This window comes from Mustela lutreola, chromosome 8, assembly GCF_030435805.1.
Source record: "Mustela lutreola isolate mMusLut2 chromosome 8, mMusLut2.pri, whole genome shotgun sequence".
NCBI classification, from domain to species: Eukaryota; Metazoa; Chordata; class Mammalia; order Carnivora; family Mustelidae; genus Mustela; species Mustela lutreola.
The window spans coordinates 93,657,278-93,671,671 of NC_081297.1; the positions used below are offsets into that span (position 1 = coordinate 93,657,278).

The following is a 14,394-nucleotide window of genomic DNA, read 5'->3' on the forward strand; positions in this document are numbered from 1 at the left end:
AACTTAAAAAAATCTGCAGAGATCTAACCAAAACCCACTACACTTTGGAAATTCCTTTAACCTTTCTCCTCCTAACCATCATAGCAAATGAACCAATTTCTCTCTGATTGACTCATGACCACAAATACATTGAGATCTCATCTTCTGTTCTCACCCTCCTGTTCCTACTGGTTGTGCTTGTTACTGAATTCAGTTGTACATTTTTACTGTAAGTTATAGAATATAATTGAATTTTGTATAAATTAATGAAATATGAGTGCAAAAAAAAGCTGCTAGATACACATCAATAAGAGAGACTAATGCAGAAAAAATAAAACATGTCAGGGGACTATTGGTTTAGATAAATCATTTAATAAAGTCTAAAGTTTTCCATCTGGAATAAATAGAAATTAAATTAGAAGACCTGAAAGGATCCTTTAAGTTTTGATTCTTTAATAAAATTTTAATAAATTCCACTCCAAAATGTACTGTTTTAATGAGAAATTATAAAAGTTGATTGGGTTTTTTCATGTTTTCAATATTCATCAAATACCTACATGGTCACTATTATAACTTTTAAGATACTCTAAAGAAACAATGTGACTAAAAGTACAAAACATCCTGTAAGATTAAATTGTTACCTCATGGAGATTTTAATTTAGATATGGAAGAGAAATGACGGCAGTAATACAATACATGGATATCTTTCTATATGAATGACCGTGAAAATTAGGAGTTTTCCATTTTCCATTATCTATCATCTCTCCAAAATAGATTATTTTTAATAATCAAACTTGAGCTTTCAAATGTGTCATTATAAACAAAACCTCTACAGAACCCTTTTTAAGTCTTCCTGATACAGTTAGTATGAACTTTTATAAACCAGATTGCTAAAAACTGACTATGCATAAAGAATTACTCAAATTCATGTGAGAGAGAAAAGAGTATGCCTTTCCTTACAATTTCAATTTCACTTCTGCTCATAACCCTATTTATAATTCAGTTACATCCACAAGACTTCACAAGTAGTTGCTAAGCAACAGGAACATGCTGAGTTCAGAGCCATTGAAATCTGGCTCTCTGCCACATGAAAATATTTAACAGAGCCTAGAGCCTCCAGAATTTACAAAATGAAGAAGAAAAGGAAAGAAAAGAAAAAGAAAGAAAAATTCCAAAAAGATACAATAATAAATAGCGTAAGCTACCAAACTCTTTTAAAAGAGTCACATATTCAGATCAAGAACTTCATTTTGGTATTTCCAAATACTTATTATATTTCTCCTTAAATATTTTACATCATATTTTTAATGCTGAAATTCAGACTCCGAAGTTATTCTCTTGGGGAAGAGAAGAAATACAATTAGTTGTATCGCTGTTAAAGGCATAATTTGCACAAAAAATATATTGTGCAAAGAATAGCCCTTGAAGAGACTAGAACAGTCTGTGGGACATGACTGAGACTTTCAATGTTGGGTTTTTAAGGCCAGGAGACAAGAAATTACACATTTTCTTCAAAGTCCTTTACCTTCCTATGCCTGGTTAACTACTGAAAGAAAAGGTAATTTTTTTTTACCCAAAACTGGAGTGTTTTCTAATTTTAAGCACCTCTAATAATTGAAAAAAAAAAAAAAAGCATATATAAAAATTTATTCACAACTCAAAATGGTTACAAAAATTAATTCATTTTTCAACAGATATTCAAAGGGCACTGAGTATGTTTCTATACTCATTCATTGATAAAAATTAAAATTAAGAACATAAAGATTGCTCCTTACACTGATAAAGGCTACTTCAAACCAATGGGAAACTTTATACTCAGTGGTAAAATACCACAGCTATTTCCATTCACGGCAAAACCAAAAAGTGTGATAATATATTCAATACTGTCTAGAAATCCTACCAAAGCAGTAAGAGCTCAAACACAATAAGATGATACAATGAAGAAAACACTTATTTCAGAATAGTAAGAAAAAGATATCTAGAAACATTAACATATATGAAAAAATTCAGTTATAAAAATATATAAAAATATTAGAGCTACGTTGGACATAAGGCTTGATGTAGAAAAATATCAATTCTTCCTGGATGAAAATTATTAGAAGTAATTCTAGCCAAAATGTCACCTAGTTATTTTTATATCATAACAAACTTTTGAAATTAATCTGTTAAAAAAAAAGGCAAAAACAGTAATAAAGCTGAAAGTCAAAAGTAAGAAAAAAAAATGCTTATCCTCTGAGATGTGAGAGGATATGACAAAGCAGTAATTATTGTCTTAAGTATTTAGAGAGGAGTACAATAAATTATCTAGAAGACAGAATCAAGCAATACAGTATCTGATAGAAACAACATCACAAATTAACACGGATTAAGTGGATTTTAAATAAATGGTTAAAAATGGATCAAAATAGCAGTTGAGCATACCAGTACAACAGCAAACAGACTGGATATGAAATAAAAACTTTCAAAGGTGCAGAAAGCACTACAAGTAACCACAAATTTTTAGAAATACTTGAAAACTAAAAAACACACTGATATGGAATTAGTATCCAGAATAAAAAAGAACACCTATTAGTGAATAAAAAGAATAAGCAATTCAAAATAAAAATTAAAAAGCATAAACAGGGAACCACAAAACAAACATAAGAAAAAAAGTTCAACTGCACTAATAATCACATAAAGACTACACAAAGAAAAGATACATTTTTATACATCTTATATTTTACAACTATTTAGTTAGCAATAACATACAGCAGTGAGTAGTCTCATACACAGCTGGTAAAAGATCATTGCCATAGCCATTTTTAAAGGCAAATAGGCAAAAACTGTGCACCACTTGGATACACCAAAGACATTCTGAGATACCTTGATACACTAACCTACTGGGGCACCTGGATGGCTCAGTCAGTTAAGCGTCCAACTTTTTTTTTTTTTTTTAAGATTTTATTTATTTATTTGACAGAGGGAGAGACATCACAAGTAGACAGAGAGGCAGGCAGATGGAGAAGGGGAAGCAGGCTTCCCGCTGAGCAGAGAGCCCAATGTGGGGCTCTATTCCAGGACCCTGAGACCATGACCCAAGCCAAGGACAGAGGCTTAACCCACTGAGCCACCCAGGTACCCCAAAGGGCCCAATTCTTGATTTTAGCTCAGGTTATGATCTCAGGGTTGTGAGATCAAGCTCCTCATTGGGCTCTGCACTGGGTGCAGAGTATGCTTTAAATTCTCTCTTCTCCTCTCCTTCTGTCACTACACTGTTCTCTAAAAAATAATAAGTTTTTTCAAAAAAGACAATTTACATTTTTAAAAAAGAAGCATATAAGGATACCTACTGCTGCACCAAAACAGCAAAAATACAAATTGTATTTGTTTAGTTTGTGGACAAAGACAAGTGGGAAAAATAAATTCTTTTTTGTAATCCAGAACTCATTGTTCAAGTATGCGTTTTGATATAGGTAAGAAGAAATATGATACCTAAAAAGCATTAAAGTGACAAGAGCATTCATAAACATGGAGGTTGGCTCTAGGACTACAGAATTACTAAAAGCATAGGATTTAAGGGAAATCTCAGCTATATTGAATTAGTATTCTAATTTTAATGTTGACTTGAAACAAAGATGCCTCCTTTCTTTAGGCTTTACAATGGAGAACACAATGTCTGGACTTAAAATTATTGGCATATCCCAACAATCTATACAATTTTAGGGTGTGTCAATTTAGGAATGAGTATGATTTGAACTTACTCATGTTCAAGGGTGTCTGAAATTGAGAACCACGCAGATCCTAAACATGGCCCTAAAGTAAACTGCTTAAAGAAGTTGGATCCCCAAAATTAGAAGGGGTAAGTTTTTGAAGTATGATCATATTCAAGTGGAAACAAAGAAGCCCATCCAAAAAACAAACAAACAAACAAACAAACTGTGGAATGACTGACAGTGACAACTGTGGATTGAACAAAGGTTCTTTTTAAAAGGGCTATTTTGAGGATTATGATTCTGACTTCACAGAAACTAGGGAGACTAACACTGGAAGGAGTCAGATGTGAAATTCCTTAAATAACAATTTCTTGACTTTAAATTAAAAAAAAAAATACAGGCAAATATAACATCCATCACTAAGAAAATAGCTTTTAAAAAATACTGTGCATACTTAATAGCTTTGTGGCCCTGGGCACATTACTTAACCTCTCTGGGCCAGTTATATGTAGATAATAATAATATTTACCTCACTGAACTATAGGACTGAGTGAGTTTAGGATTAAAAGACTAGCAACCTGGAAAACAAACAAACAAACAAACAAAACATACTGTGGAGAATCCTCACTAAAGAACAAAGAAAGTTAAGAATGTAGATTTCTGTCATGTGCATGAATATAAAGTGTACAACAAAGCAGCTGCAGAATTCTTAATGCAAAAAGCTGAAGCCAGACATACCTTTTTGAGGATTATGATTCTGACTTCACAGAAACTAGGGAGACTAACACTGGAAGGAGTCAGATGTGAAATTCCTTAAATAACAATTTCTTGACTTTAAATTAAAAAAAAATACAGGCAAATATAACATCCAGCACTAAGAAAATAGCTTTTAAAAAATACTGTGCATACTTAAGAACTATCATTTCCTAGCTAAGTTACCTGTTCAATAATATATCCCTTCTTTGCTTCAGTATCCTCAACTATGATACTAAAAACTCTAACACTGCCTCTCCTCATGCCACTTCTCATTAAAATGTCACAGGGGTTAAATGGGATAATAAAATAGAAAGTACTCAGATGCGTAAGTAGACAATAAATTGTTTCCAGGTTTTCTATGCCATTGTGTTAAACCCACACACACAAAATATCATTTCTAAACATTAATATAGGCACGCAAGTGATATTTTAAAGTCTGGAAGGATAAATGCCTAATTAATTTATAGTGGTTGATATGGCAAAAGACAAATTTATAAATACCAAGTTTCACTTGGATGTGCCAGTTCGAACTTTCACAATGAAGATATATTCATGTAACTTGTATCTTAACAGTTAAACTCATTCCACTTCCCCAATCTCTTCCATGCTAATAATAAACCAGAGTAGCAACGACATTTATAAGTGTAATTAGTTCAGCTACCCAGACACTAAACTCCAGAAGAGACAGAGAAGAGAAGTTACAATCCAAAAGATAAATTCCCAGCATTTTCCATAAGCAGCAAGTTACAAGTACCACTTCCCAACCTCTCACGATCATTTCAGTCAGCATCGACCCCGAGTAAAACAAGAAATCTCAAATACAAAAATGAGTATAATCACAAATAGATGCCAAACCTTTCAAACAAAAGAACTAGTTACTTAGTAGAATGAACATAAAACATTTTAAAATAATATATTAAATATTCTGAAAAGGTACTATACCCACAAGAACAAGCAGATATGAAAAGAAATGAATCTGAAATCTTAGAAATTCAAAACAAGAGCTGCATGGACACAGCTGAAGTAAGACATAGGTAATCAAGACCCAACATTCTCTCAAAATACACAAAGGAAAAACCGAAAAGCTGAGATGGGGAACATATCCAGAAGCAGTAAGTTTCACTGAAGATGAATTTTAGAAAAAAGAACTAAGAATAAAAGAAAATAAGAGAAAGAATTCACAGAGTTAAATTTTTAAAAGTATATAAAAAGGGGCAGGGGCACCTGGGTGGCTCAGTTGTTAAGTGGCTGCCTTTAGGTCAGGTCATGAACCCAGAGTCCTGGGATCTAGCCACAAGTAGGGCTCCTGCTCCACTAGGAAGCCTGCTTCTCCCTCTCCCACTCCTCCTGCCTGTGTTCCCTCTCTTGCTACTACCTCTCTATCAAATAAATAAATAAAATCTCTTTTTAAAAAGTATATATATGCTTTCCATAGAACAGGTCCGCTCATTATACCAAAACAGACTAAATTAAAACAAGCAAAAAACAAACAAAAAACAACAACAAAAAGAAATCTAAAACCTAGACATAATGTGTGAAGACTTCAGAAAATCAAATTGAGGAAATATTAATAACTTATGAGTAAAAGATCAGTTAACTACAAAGGAGTAAGAATTAAAATGACATCAGACTTGTCATCAGCAATACTGAATGCTAAAATAAACAACAATATCCTCAAAGTTCAGAGGAAAGGTTATTTTTAGCCTAGAATTCTATTGCCAGAAAAACTAGCAATCAACAGGATAAAGAAATAAAGATATTATTTCTGAGCAAAGACTGATGAAATGGTCCCTTGCTAAAACAATTAAATAAAAATATAGTACAAATTCAAGACATCAAAAGACCCTAATAAATGGGGGGAAAACTCAAATTAGGGAACTCATATAATGCTCCAAAGGAATCATCAATGCTCCAAAAAACAAGTAAAACTCATGGGCTGGCTGAAATAATTGAAGATCCATCATCTTTCAAATAAATAGTCTGGAATAAAAATCCCAGATAATTATATGATGGGAGTTAGCAGACTTAGGGGCTGTGAAATGTGGGGCAAAAATAAAGAAAACTGTCAGTCTAAAAATAACTTACCAGGTTTCAAACTGGGTAAAGTGACAAAAATAGCAGATATGCATTATAAAAAAGATACAAGTTATAATAAAAAAGCATAGAAAGGTTAAAAATTCAAAGGACAGAAAATGATACACTAAGCAAATGTTAACCAAAAAAAGGTAAGTATGTATATAAACCTATATATAACATGTAAAAAATGATTCAAATTGAAGATCAAGTTGCTGGACAAAAATATATATATTTTTTATAGATAAAAGTACATCACTTCAAATGATATAAAACAAAAACAGGTTTAAAGAATTTCAGGAAGAAACTAGTAAATCCACAGAGAAACACACCTCATTATAAAATCTACAGATGAAGAAAATGTAAGTAATATAAACAATGCATGTATTTTTTTTTTAAGATTTTATTTATTTATTTGACAGACAGAGATCACAAGTAGGCAGAGAGGCAAGCAGAGAGAGAGGAAGAGAAGCAGGCTCCCTGCTGAGCAGAGAGCCAGATGCGGGGCTTGATCCCAGGACCCTGGGATCATGACCTGAGCCGAAGGCAGAGGCTTTAACCCACTGAGCCACCCAGGCGCCCCAATACATGTATTTCTTAGTAGAAAAATGGAACTGAATATCCAACAAACCCAGAACATGCATTTTTCATGAACACATCCAACATACATTAATGTGGTGTCAAGGAAATAATAAATTCAAAGACCAAAAAACAAAAAAACAAACAAACAAACAAAACACACACACACACACACACACACACACAAAGCCACATCCTAAGCCATAAGATAACAGAGTTAGATGAGCAACAATGAAATGACAAAAATAAGGATCTCCTTATAAATTAAATATATATATATACTGGATTAAGGAGGAAATCAATGGTGAAATAACTCAGAGGAAAAGTGATAGCCTTAAACCACACATATTAATTTTAAAAAAAAAACCACAAACTCAAAAATGCTAGTAAAGGAGGAAAAGTACAAACCCAAAGCAAGGAATCATAATAAAAGCAAAAATAATGAGAGAAAACCCAACAATAAAACAGCAAGCAACAGTAAAACCAATAGCCAGTTCTTTGGGAAAAAAAACTATTAAAAAGTAGAAAATAAATCAAGGAAAATTGAAAAAACCATAATAAACAATATTAGAAATTATAAAGAAGATCTAACTACAAATACAGAGCAATACACTTGGTTCAAATATTCAGTTACATTAAAGGTTATCAATGGTATGTGTGAAAAATACTGAGGGATCTGAACTTACTGCAAACTCAATAAAATTCAACAGGGCTAGGTGGCTGCTAGAAATGTCAACACAAAGTTAAGCTGTAGAACAGAAGCACACAGTCTAAGGAAAGGGAGACATTTTTAGTATTACATTTAGTTTTGAGTGACTCATAAAGAGGGACTCTTAAAGAAACAGTAGGACAAACAGGATGACCAGGCTAAAGATTGACCTAGAACAACATGTTGTATGAGGAAACCATTGGGAAAATGAAGAATATTTAGCCTAGAAAACAGGAGAATTTTAATGGCTTTCTTTAAATGGTGCAGATCTATCATGTGTATATACCAGATAGAGAGAAAAAGAGGCAGGCAGAGAGACAAGTGCAATGAAAGGCCAATTTCTCCTCAAAATCAACAAATACTGATTTGTTCATATGTCCAACAAAACAAAGAATTAATTACCACATGAAGTTAGAGACTCTCCTTACTGTTCAACATTTAGAAATGTTGAAGCAGAAACTAGATAATTAACTGTCAGGAATAATAAACAGTAGGCTCTTGTAGGAAGTGTGATGTTACAACTACTTGACCACGTAGGTCTATTGCACTTTCAAGACTTTGTTATTCAACATTACTTGCCAATAAGTTTTGTTCCCTAAGAGGAACACAAAAACTGCAAACTCAAAATTTATCCTTCAGATTTTTGGATCATTCATACTCAACTCCAATAGTCTCAAAAACGACACATCTTTATCCTCAAGACATTTATCTTTGTCTTACATAAACCCTTTATGTTTATTTGTATCTACAGAAAACTCTATGCAACTTTCCCTCCTCTTGCTTTGCTATGATCCCCAACTGAATATTAACTGAATGCTACTTTGGTCTAACTCCTTGCCTCTTTACCTATAAATAAAAAATCCCTCAGGCTGTCTCAACTATCTTCCCAATCTAACATTCTAGAAAAGTATGAAAACTTCCCAACAGTTTTAGATATGTGTGTTCTCCACACTAAGAGAAGCATGCCCTTCTCCCAATCCAACCTTTGGTAAATTAATCAAAATTGGTATCTTTCTAGTATCAACATTTCTCTGATCCTAGTGAAGCTGTTTACTCAAATGAAACACACATCCACAAACATATAAATTTTTATACTTCAACAAAACATGTACTAGAACAATAATTTTCAAAAGCCTAAGCAACACTATCAAAAGGCAAGAGGAAACAGTCTGTACTCCTGAAACATGAGTATGGCTTCTATCACACTCAATCTAGCTGGCCTCTAGCTTTTAAGTACCCAAGCATGTAGTAATAAATAGCCAATGGCCTTTCAGAATATAGAAAACTGAAAGTCCCATCTAAAACTAAGCACTTTTATGTTGCAGAAAGATCCTAATGTTTAACTTCTTAAAAGGGATGCAAAGAACTGCATAATACCATTCCTTTCTTCCTCTATTCTCGAAGCTGGCCTCAGTATCACCCTTTGCTTTGTCACCTACCCACATTCATCCTCCAAAATTTTATCAATCAATAATATATTTTATCACTGGCCATAATGGTATTAGCAGACACAAATACTTACATATCTTTATAAACATAAATCTTTATGCCTTTATAGTATGGTTATATATTCTTATGTTGCATGCTTCTTTTATTTCAGTAAGATAATGGTTTTCTGTACACAATTTTTCAAGCATACCAAAAAAATAATTTAACAAATGTCTCTGCAACCTTCACCTAAGAAATAAAATATTAAAGTTTCTAATATTCGTTTTAGTTTAAACTTAAGTTCACTTTGTTAAGATGGTGGTAAGTTTAAATATGTGGAAATGGAAAGCATAAGGGTGGGACTGGAAAACTTGACCGTGTTATATGTATAAATATACATTATCTAATATATATCATTTATGAAAACAGAAGCAGTCAGATTTTGATGATGAATTCAAAGTGGTACATTTACTCTAAAACTTTACAGTGTAGTAAGGTTACAAAATGTCATTTCTCTATATGTACCAGTTGGTGTCACTACAACTGAAAACACAGCAATAGGACTATAATGAAAAGAGATCTAAAACTGATTTGTATGTAATATGAACATATTGTATGCATGAGTAATGTTCATATATGAAGCCCCATGCTAGTTCATTTCAATACAAACCTAAGGAAAATTATAAAAGTGAAAATTACTTTTTAAAAGATAAAATCCAAATATGGTATTCAAAATCTTCTGAAAATTTACAATAAACAGTCTACCAATCCTGGAATGACTATAATTAAAACAAACAAAAAAACCTTCCAAAGGTGAGAGACAGATATAAGGCCTGAGGGGTCGGGGGTGGGAGGTGGAGGTAGTCACAAAAAAAAAAAAAAAAAAAGGACCTGAATCTCTTACCTGTGGGTAGCTCGATATTGTGAAAAGGACTTCCTCTTCTTTAAACCACTGCAACTTAGTTCATTTGTATAAGCAGTTAAAACTAATGCAGACTTCTAGAACAGCCTTCTTTAGCCTAAATTCCTTGCTTGGTTCATATTCATTAAAAAAAACAGGAATACAGTAGATTGGCTACATATTAAAATTCCTTTCAAACAGTGATTCACATCTGTTGTATAGTTTGTGCAGCAAACATCCCATTAACCACAAAAGCCAAAAAACGTCAGACAGTATGCCAATGAAGCTCACAGAACACACAAAATACATCTTCCAAAGGATTGTTGCAAGTAAAGATGCCTAGAATCAGAATTCTTTTGTACTGCTTTCTATTCTGCCAACTATTAGGACTGCAGCAACTGTGTGCAGTTAAGTACCTCCCACATATTACCCAATAGTATCAGTAGGCATAAATCTATAAAAACAGAACTAAAAGCTTCAAAGGCTTATAGATTCTCATTATTCCAAATATTGTCAGTTGTGGAGGTCTCAGTACTCTTATTCTAAAGCATCAACCCTGTTCTTTCAGTCCTAAAGGCTATTTTCTTATACATTCCAAACAGAAAATCCATGACACATATTATTTGCTGCCCTAGCAGAGCCAGACTGCAGTTACAGCTAGCTGGCACCAGTAAGAACAATTTACATAAAGCAGTCCTCATTTCATGACCAAACTAAAGAATACTGCTGAGTAAACCCTCCCCCATTCGTTCCCCAACAGGCACTGACTGGTTCTAGAATATATCTAGTTATCTATTTACCAATGATTCAAATCCAGGTCATAAGAGAAAATCAATTTATAATTCTTAAGTAACTGACATTTTATCCCCACCATACCAAAACATATTTAATACCCAGAGATATTCAAAAGCCTTAGTTTTTTGTGACATAGACCAAAATATTACATAAATCCAGTAACTGCTTTAAAGTCATTAAAAATATAAATTATAATTCACATTAACTAAAAGCTGTCCTTATTTGACTCTATAGCCACCTTTCACATTTTGTTAATTACTTAAATAATTATCATTAAATAGATTTGCTCTTAGAACCACAATGCTTTACATGTCACCAAATAGTAAGACTTAATGCATATTCACGCAACACTAGTACAGTGATAAGTAATTCAAGGTATTTACCACTAGTTAATATCACTAAACTTTTTGATAAACTCACATGTTAAGTTACAAATATCTAAACAAGAATGTATTTTGTCAGTAGCACATTCTTATTGATCCTAAATCATTCTTGTGTTGTTTTAATTGGCTAGATTTGACTGAGCAACAGTTGAGTCATTGCCTATGAAGTCCTTTGTTTAAATTTTTTCAGTAATTGCTTTATTACTTACTAATTCATAATTCTATCTCTTCACTTCTATTTTTCCACTTATTTTAGTGAGTCTAAATAAACTAAATTTCATTTTCAAATAAGTTTAGAAACTAGTGCCACATCTAAAATGACAATAAAATAAAAAGTAGTACTTAATATGCTAACCAGGGGTCATCCAAATTATGTTCCTTATTTTTTTTAAAGTAGGCCCCAATGTGGGGCTCAAATTCACAACCCCAAGATCAAGACCTGAGCCAAGATCAAGAGTTGGACCTCCAACTGACTGAGCCACCCAGGTGCCCTTGTTCCTTATTTTTTAATCTTATTTTCAGCTGGTTTTTTTTTTTTTTTTTTTTTTAAGATTTTTCATTTATTATATGAGAGAAAGAGTGCACAAGCAGGGGGAGCTGAAGAGGTGAGGGAGAAACAGGCTCCCAACAGAACAGGGAACGCAATGTGAGCTCAATCCCAAGGCGCCAGAATCATGACCTAAGCCAAAGGCAGACACTTAGCCAACTAAGCCACCCAGGTGCCCCATATTTTCAGCTGTTCTAAAACATCATTCCTGGGGCACTTGGGTGGCTCAGGGGGTTGAGCCTCTGCCTTCCACTCAAGTCATGATCTCAAGGTCCTGGGATCTAGCCCTTCATCCAGCTATCTGCTCAGTGGGGAGCCTGCTTCCCTCACCCCCTTGCCTGCCTCTTGCCTACTTCTGATCTCTCTCTCTGTCTAATAAATAAATAAAATCTTTAAGAAAAAAAATAAAACATTGTTCTTAAACTATCCCTATTACACAATAAAGACAATGGAGCTCAAAATTAGAGGAAAAAGTTATCATACATCAACAGTAAATAGTAGACTTCTAATGCATGCATAATCCTAAATGTTGCCTTTGATAAGCAGTAATGAATTTCCTCAAATACATATTCTTTTCAAAATCTGTACTCTGCCATCAGCAGAAGAAGGAACAGAAACAAATATATATAATATGGTGTCTTTTCACATAGTATATACCGTTTAAGTAACATTTGGCTATTGATCATAACATCTCACAGTTGGAAATCATACAGGTATTGTACTCCTTCTGGTTTTAATTTTGTTAGCTGTGTCCTCCCTCTCTTCTCTTCCTACTTTTTGTATCCAGATCTCTGAATAAAAGTACTTTAAAATCAAAGGACCTATAATCATTTAATCCAGCATAAAATATAATGTATATAACAACTATTTATTAAGCTGAATAAATTAATGACCTAATACTGAATTAATTATGAGAAGCTTAAATTCTCTACAACCTGCTTACTGAAGTGCCAACCGACAATGTTAGTTGTTAATCTAGCTCAGTGCTTTGCAAATTAATAATGGTAAAGAACCAATGTTTTAGCTCTAATCTATCAAAGATCAACACTTTTATAAATTCAACAAAAATGAATTAATTGGAAGGTGAAATAAAGAGAAAGCATATAAAATGTATGCCTCAATTATTTTTATTATTTGACCCAACTGACATAAAGTTACTTTATCAGATTGATACAAAAATTTCTAGACATTCTTAATTTCAGTTATTATCTCATGGAAGAACAAGAATAAACAGACAAACTAATCTGAACTGACCTTGAACTCATTCACAGACCACATTCTGGTAGTGTTTACCTAGCCATTCACTACCTATTCTACCCTACCCCCAGGATTCTCAATCCCTGGGGTAATTTAACCTTCTCATATTTATTATCTACCCCCTCAATTCCCCTGCCCCAGTGTAAACTGCTAGAGTGCAGGGATCTTGTACACCAGACATCAAAACAGTACCTGGCAACTAACAGGTACATAATAAATGTTTATTAAATTTTTTGAATCAATTGATCACTTCAAAATCCATTTTTGTTTTCACTCTAACATGCTGCCTTAGCACCAGTAAGAATTCTTATTGTATCCCCTTCAAGCTCTTTAAAGTCTTCACTTTGAGATTTAAACACCTTGCTTGGAATGCCTGGGTGGCTCAGTTGGTTAAACCACTGCCTTTGGCTCAGGTCATGATCCCAAAGTCCTGGGATCAAATCCCATCTCGGGCTTCCCCTGCTTTGCGAGGAGCCTGCTTCTCCCTCTCCCTCTGCCTCTCCACCTGCTTGTGCTCTCTCTCTTTCTCCATCAATTAAATAAATAAAATCTTTTTAAAAATAAAAATAAATAAACGCCTTGCTTTTTGGCATTTTTACTACAAATCAGCCAGACCCCTAAAAACCCTCACCCTAAAGATCCTTTTCTAAAATATCCAAGTAGCCCAGATTTCTCCCCAATACCATAATGATTGAAAACAAAACAAAAGAAATTTGTGCCAGAGGGAAACTTGTAAGGAAAAAGCAACCAATATTTACTAATACATAATTTGTGTCCCACACCGCACTGAATGTATATATACTATGCTCATTTAAATCCCAATCAACTCTACATGGTAGACTTTATCCCCATATTAAAGATACGAAAACTAAAGTCTGAAAATAAGCAACTAGCTTCTTCCCATAAAAAATAATGCATAGGGGCACCTGGGTGGCTCAGTGGGTTAAATCCTCTGCCTTCAGCTCAGGTCACGATCCCAGAGTCCTGGGATCGAGCCCCGCATCAGGCTCTCTGCTCCGTGGAAAGCCTACTTCCTCCTCTCTCTCTCTCTGCCTGCCTCTCCGCCTACTTGTGATATCTCTCTCTGTCAAATAAATAAATAAATAATCTTAAAAAAAAAAAATAAAATAATGCATAAAGGGGCGCCTGGGTGGCTCAGTAGCCGCTGCCTTCAGCTCAGGTCATGATCTCAGGGTCCTGGGATAGAGCCCCGCATTGGGCTCTCTGCTTAGCAGGGAGCCTGTTTCCTCCTCTCTCTCTCTCTGCCTGCTGCTCTACCTACTTATGATCTCTCT

General features: G+C 33.9%; 1 protein-coding gene and 1 pseudogene across 5 annotated transcripts in view; one reads left to right on the forward strand and one right to left on the reverse strand.

Annotated features, from left to right (window-relative positions):
* The window catches only part of ATF7IP (activating transcription factor 7 interacting protein), a 119,136-nt gene that overhangs the window by 81,844 nt on the left and 22,898 nt on the right, over positions 1–14,394 (reverse strand). The window lies entirely within an intron of this gene.
* On the forward strand, positions 3,333–3,446 carry LOC131840075 (small nucleolar RNA SNORA40; annotated as a pseudogene).